This window comes from Helianthus annuus, chromosome 3 (genome assembly GCF_002127325.2).
Source record: "Helianthus annuus cultivar XRQ/B chromosome 3, HanXRQr2.0-SUNRISE, whole genome shotgun sequence".
Classification (NCBI taxonomy): Eukaryota; Viridiplantae; Streptophyta; class Magnoliopsida; order Asterales; family Asteraceae; genus Helianthus; species Helianthus annuus.
The window spans coordinates 119,988,263-119,993,649 of record NC_035435.2 but is presented as its reverse complement, the minus strand read 5'-3'; the positions used below and the strand labels follow the sequence as shown (position 1 = coordinate 119,993,649).

General features: G+C 38.3%; 1 long non-coding RNA gene across 1 annotated transcript; it reads right to left on the bottom strand.

Moving 5' to 3' along the window:
- Nucleotides 1–3,261: 3,261 nt before the first annotated feature.
- On the bottom strand, nt 3,262–4,905 carry LOC110905288. Its single transcript, XR_002573008.2, has 3 exons — nt 4,771–4,905; nt 4,059–4,146; nt 3,262–3,486 (listed from the first exon to the last, which is right to left on the bottom strand). It is a non-coding gene; the product is annotated as an uncharacterized LOC110905288 (long non-coding RNA).
- Nucleotides 4,906–5,387: the final 482 nt, after the last annotated feature.

Genomic DNA, 5,387 nt, shown 5'->3' with positions numbered 1-5,387 from the left:
TGGCGTGAAACTCTAGGGACATGCTTAGAATTTACTAAGCAAGGTTATGGTCCCTTCACGTATCCGAAATACTCGTTTTATTTTGAAAAGGGCGTTACGGTCAACTTTTAAGCAATTAACGGAAATGCGTAAAAGACTCGGACAAACAACGAACCGGTCACAGAGGGTGATACCATCACGTGACCTGGTCCTAAGAGAGTCCTAAGGCATATCTACATTGCACTAAAACGGTCAGAACTGAAGTCAAGGCAAAAGTCAAACTTTTGCGACTTTCGGCTCCGAACCGGGTCAATATAGCAAATGGCCGAATCAAACGAGTTTAGACAAGTTTATATACTTAATATCATGTTTTATAAGTATTCAAACAGGTTTCATATCATCTATATTACAGATTATGCAAGAATCGCAAAAATGGCTTTCTGTTGACTTTTTAAGTATACGTTTGACTCGACATTTGAAATAGTTAGATTGGTGATCAGGGGGAACCCTTTTAGGGGTTTATTACCCATACAAATACCAACTTATAACTACTTTTGATTCGAGATATGACTGAGCCATTAAGGACTTATCTCAAAGTCAAACCGTAGTTACGACGTTTGATTTTTAGCTATTTAACTAAGTAAAACTAAACCACAAAGGATTTAAACAAATTACAGAAGCTTGAGCACGAATTAGGATGATAGAATAAAGCTTGGAAGCTCCAGAGGTGATCAAGAGAATGTTTTTGAAGTGTGGTGAACTTATGCATAACATAGGCCTATTTATAGTACAAGAATGGCCTTTAGATCCTTACAACTCAGCCTACAAGTGAGTATGGATGATGGGCAGGTGTCCTAAGGTGCTATGGGTCGAGTAGGGGGCGCCCATGCCTCCTTGATTGCTCACAAGGTCGTTCACTAGCCAAATCATTGAGCTGCCCATGTTTTCTGTTACTGTGTGTCCCACGCGGCCCGCGTTAAGGATTCACGTAACTTGGTCGCGGGTCGCTTGAGTTCGCATATCAGAACGCGTATAAACAACAGGCTCGCGGCCCGCGTTAACTTAAGTGAAACTTTAAAGCGGCCCGCGTTAGGTCTGTTTTTTCTGGATTTTTGAATCTTTTATAATCATGACAAAATCTTGGTAATTAATAACGAAATCTTTGGTAATTATTAACCTGACCTTTCGGGTTTGAAGGGGTAACTTTGCGATTTGGCCCTCGATTAATTACAACTAAGGGCCTCGTGTTATTTACCCGCACTGTTAAGTCCCCAGTTAGTTTGTTAGTTATCTGGAAAGCCTTAACTTTCATTGTTGACGCTTTTAACCCCTCTCATACGGATTTGATCATAACTTTCTCGTTTTAAAACGGAACTTCGCGGAATTTATATAGTACATTCTAGTGAGCGTATTTTACTGTTACAAAGCCTCGGGTACGTCAAAGGGTCACTCAGAGGTATAATTAAACATGTTGACACAGTTAACTCCCTGTAGCTCGTAATCTCTCACTTTCTTCCGCGTTTCGCTTCCGTACGATCCATGATTTATTCGTTTGAAGGTACGAGCATCGTTTAGGGTTACTATACAGTATACTTACCCTTGGTTGACATTTATAACCCTCGAATTTACATACTTTCAAGGTTTGTCAACATTAGTCCTTTATTAAATATTAAATGCCACATGTAAACTCAAGACACGTGTCAATACATTATTGGACACAAAATTTCGAGGTGTTACATTTATAAACTGTTCGGAAAGCTCAGATTTCCTGTAGAACTCAGAGACCTCTTTTATAATCTTTAAAAAGACCGAAATACCCCTACGGGGCATAATATGAACTTAAACTCGTTACGGGCATTATGGAAGGTATCCTACTGATACCACAACATCTTTAAAGCATATTGACTTAGGAAACCAGTGTAGGACTCTTACGGTTACCCGTTACGCCTTTTGCGCGCACGGTTCGGTTTATGTAACTAGTTTACATAAACTAGCCGAAACGGGTCAAACCTTATTGTTTTGACCCCAAAATCCAAAGTGTGGTTATTATACCCATATAAAACAAGTCTTCAAACTTGTTGGGTCCTAATCACGTTCCATTCCCGGTTTTCGCCTTTCGAGCGATTAAACCGAAAATTATCCTTTGAAACTGACCGGTCTAAGCTAAGGCTAAATTAAAGACCCGTTAGGATTCTAATAGGTTATTTTAAAACCTTCGTTCCAGAATAGGAGGCCAGTAAAAGATATTTGCATTTATACGATTAAGGATTTATACTTACAAAGGTAAATACTTTTAACTTGTTTTCCGTTATACGGGCTTGGGTTACGGCATTTAAAACACCGCTTGGTCGGGCAATTGACCCCAACTCATTAGTAGTTGGGTATTATCAATGTGACCCGTTTAAAAATTTGTTTTGTTGGCTTTACGCCTTTGGGAGCTTAATGACCATGTCCCGGATATCCTTGGCAGCATTTTACGAAATGGCCACGACCTTGACATCCGGGTGTAGGCGTACACCCGGCATTATGTCCATGATTATAAAGGTATAGCCGTTGGTTTTCCCGCCACGGTTTTATGCTATGTGGTGTGTCTATTAATCTTTAACCCGGCACGACCCGGGCGACCGAACGCATAGTAAACATGTAATTCTTTACAAGATTTAATTATAAATTATCCCAAGTTATAAAGAGTTGTGCCTTGTGCATTCAAATCAATTTTATTAAACATTTTACAAAAGTGTCGGTTGAATGTATTTACCAGTGTAAACTGACGTATTTTCCCAAAAAGATTAAATGCAGGTACTAAGCGTAATTGGCTAGATAATTCTCCTTAGCGTCAATAAAGAGTCTCGCAAGCTTAAGATGCCTACGTCTGTTGAACAATACTTATATTTTTATTTGATCCCCTGTGGATACTTTTCGACTATTCGTAATACATTGATATTACAAGCAATGGTTGAAATATAATTATCTTTATGCTTCTGCTGTGCATTCATATATTGTGTGGTTTGACTATATTGTTGCTAACTACGTCACGGTAATCCCCCACCGGGCCCACCGGTGAGACACGTGGAAATAGGGGTGTGACACCACCACTCAAACTCCAGCACCACCGACGTGGATGGCACCACCGGCACCACCAACATTGCCGGCACCACCGACATCATCATCGCCATTAATCTCTCAGATGAAGAACAAGGCTCATGTGTGGGTTTCCACATCATCATCGCCATTAAATCTCTCAGATGAAGAACAACCAGAAGAACTGGTCTGTGACGCCCTAACACATTTTAACCTAAGATTCGCAGCGGAAAATACATATGTAAAATTTCTTTCATGATTCTCTTCATTTCGCTTAAATACATTATTCTCTTTTTATAAATTAATGAAAACTAACATACATATTTCAAATTAAGTGACTACATCCACACCCACGTACAATCCACGACTTGACTCGATCTTCGATCGCGTACGCTTCTTGACGAAATATCTATAACCCTGTACAGCCTACAGTCATCACATTCAATCACAACATTAGCAAGCGGTGACATAATACAAATAATCTTAACACATGCATAATAAAGCGTCAACATATCATGCTTTCTCTTATACTAGCCCCTTCATCCATCCATTCGATCACTCGCATCGGATTGCGGAGTCAACCTTCTCTTCCATAGTTACATGCCTATACTTCACATCAATTCTCAATAGAAAAACGGTTAGTATCATTAGCTTCCCTTCATATGAACATGTCCTCAAATACACATAACTCGACTTATTCATTCAAGCATATAATTAAATACCCACTCAAACATATATTCACTTCTATTCTTACACGTACTTACAATTTACATCCTACATGTATAACTCCTTAATTCGCCTTTATGCATAATTCATTACGTAAGTTCCCCTTTCTTACCCAAACTTAATCGAATCTCTTTCTTAACCACTTCCAACCCATTCCATTAAAACTTAACTTAGTAATAGCATTAATTCATATCTTCTTACATTACATTCAACAATTAACATATATCATAAATACATCACCAAACAAAAGGGTAAGTTCGGAGTTCACTTACCTTGCGCACCCGTATTTGCGTTCGCTTATTTGATTGAGTCTTCGTAGCCCGTTAGCCTTCAACGCTCCCATCCATTTTGACATGATTCCTATACACTCATGTCATTACATTCACATTCTTATTAGCATATATGCTTATACTTATGAACAACCATATCAAATTCACATCTAACATACGACCTACATAAAGCATACTCAACATCATTAATCCATTTAAACAAGCATAAAGCATACTCGACATCATCCCTACATAATCTTCACATGAACTATATATGTTTACCCATTACTTGCATACAATTTCACTTATTATTGTCTTTTAGACATTTTATCAAACACTTGGCATGCGTACTACTTCCTAAGCATAAAATACAAGAGCTTTAAGCATGTTCTTCCTTATTTCATCTTATGAACTATCACATTCAAACAAAATCTCATAATCATAAATTTCACTTCAAGTTTAACTATCTTAGTCTATCATACAACACCTTATACAACACAAGATTACACTATAGCATCTTCAAGTTCATCATGATCATCATCTTCACACTCATGCAATGGGTTTCATTCTAATTCACCCAATTACTTGAAATTATTTATAACACAAGTTCTATTTGGTGTTTCTAACACCTCTACATGCTTAATTTAATACAATTTCATGGATTGATCATAACCCACTTCAAACAAGATCACCAAATCTAAGTTTTAAGACATACCTTATGATCCCCTTGTGAAGGTGATCGTTAATTCATGTTCGGTTGTGAATTTGGGCTTCGTTTAGCCTTTCAATTTGGAGATTTTCATGAAGTTTAGGGTTTTGGCTCCATGGGAGCTTTCCCTGCTCGTTCATGAACACACACGATGTGTGTGTATGTGTGTGTGTGTTGTTTTCTTTTAACACAACAACTTTCAAGTTGTTCACTTTGGTCCCTCATGTTTCGTTTTAATTAAACAAGGCTACAACCCTTCGTTTAGTACCAACGATACTAATATTCAACTAGGTTAATTATCCCTGGTTAATATTTATTTACGGGTTCACTTTTACACCTATCGGTATTTTTACCCGTTTCTCTTTTTTTTATTAACCGGATTTAAATTACCAAACCCATTTTTGGGGTGTTACATGGTCTTTGAAAACAAGAAAAAAACACACATTACGACTACCTGGCTGGCGTCGGACGGTGGCGGAGGAGACGGCGGCGGCGGCGACCAAGGTTTAATCTCCGATAACGAGGGGAGAGATGAAGGGAGGCCGGAAAGAGGGAGCAGGGATGTTTGCTTTTGATAGAGATGATGAAGAATTACTTCATCAAAATCTTCAATCGTTGATGGA